Source organism: Schistocerca nitens, chromosome 7 (genome assembly GCF_023898315.1).
Source record: "Schistocerca nitens isolate TAMUIC-IGC-003100 chromosome 7, iqSchNite1.1, whole genome shotgun sequence".
Classification (NCBI taxonomy): domain Eukaryota; kingdom Metazoa; phylum Arthropoda; class Insecta; order Orthoptera; family Acrididae; genus Schistocerca; species Schistocerca nitens.
The window spans coordinates 565,134,908-565,136,193 of record NC_064620.1 but is presented as its reverse complement, the minus strand read 5'-3'; the positions used below and the strand labels follow the sequence as shown (position 1 = coordinate 565,136,193).

Sequence of the window (1,286 nt, the reverse complement as noted above, 5' to 3'; positions counted from 1 at the left end):
AAGACTGTAGTAATAAAGTAATTTCGCTTTGGAGGAGAAGGCTCCTCCCCAATGACATCCAGCACAGTGTTCAAAGTATACTGCACACAAGCAGTAATGTATTGCTCGTCTCGTTGTGTGCAGACATTCTTCTCCATTCAAAGCTACAACCAATGAATTTTATATATCAGAAATGTATTGACTTATTTAAGGAATAATGCACTCAAGTAGCAAGTAGCAAGCTACTAACAAGCTACAAACATAAGTGTATTTCCCTTGTAAAGTTAAAATTCATGTATTCCATGTATGAAGTGCTGAATCAGCATTTAATCTGTGTAAACATACATTAGCACAAACCATTTCAGATGAGAATACCTCTACATACTACAAATTATTTTTTATTTTTCTTTGACATTTACATTATACAAACTATATTCTCATCAACTAGGTAGTAACAAATTATATGGAACCATTTTAACAATTGTTAAGCATTCAATTCGCTGTAACCTCAGAGAAACCTTTATATATTATGTTCTTTACATTATGAAAAAAAAACATTAACAACTTTATACCAATAGGATTGTAACAATGAGAAGTCTTGAAACTTCCTGGCAGATTAAAACTGTGTGCCGGGCCGATACTCGAACTCGGGACCTTTGCCTTTCGCGGGCAAGTGCTCTACCAACTGAGCTACCCAAGCACGACTCACGCCCCGTCCCCACAGCTTCAATTCAGCCAGTACCTCGTCTCCTACCTTCCAAACTTCGCAGGAGCTCTCCTGCATACCTTGCAGAACTAGCACTCCTGGAAGAAAGGATAATGCGGAGACATGGCTTAGCCACAGCCTAGGCGATGTTTCCAGAATGGAGACGAGGTGCTGGCGGAATTGAAGCTGTGGGGACGGGGCGTGAGTCGTGCTTGGGTAGCTCAGTTGGTAGAGCACTTGCCCGCGAAAGGCAGTGGTCCCGAGTTCGAGTCTCGGCCCGGCACACAGTTTTAATCTGCCAGGAAGTTTCATATCAGTGCACACTCCGCTGCGGAGTGGAAGTTTCATAATGAGAAGTCTTTGTTATTAGATTCAGAGCATCCGACCCACCTTACAATTCAAGGCGGTGGGTTACTCTGTACTGTTAATGAAATAAACAAATGTATAATAATAAAACGAGTTAAAATTTTACTCCGTCTCGGCTCGTCCGGCCCCATATTCTGGATCCGTGGATCGCTGCCGAAGTCCTCCCTGGTCCAGACGGGCCGTGCGGGCCGTGACGACCTGGATGGATCAGAGATTAGTTGGGCGGGTAAACCGC

At 43.3% G+C, this 1,286-nt stretch overlaps 1 non-coding gene across 1 annotated transcript; it reads left to right on the top strand.

Annotated features, from left to right (window-relative positions):
- Nucleotides 1-894: 894 nt before the first annotated feature.
- Trnas-cga (transfer RNA serine (anticodon CGA)) lies at nt 895-969 on the top strand. The gene has a single exon. It is a non-coding gene; the product is annotated as a tRNA-Ser (tRNA).
- Nucleotides 970-1,286: the final 317 nt, after the last annotated feature.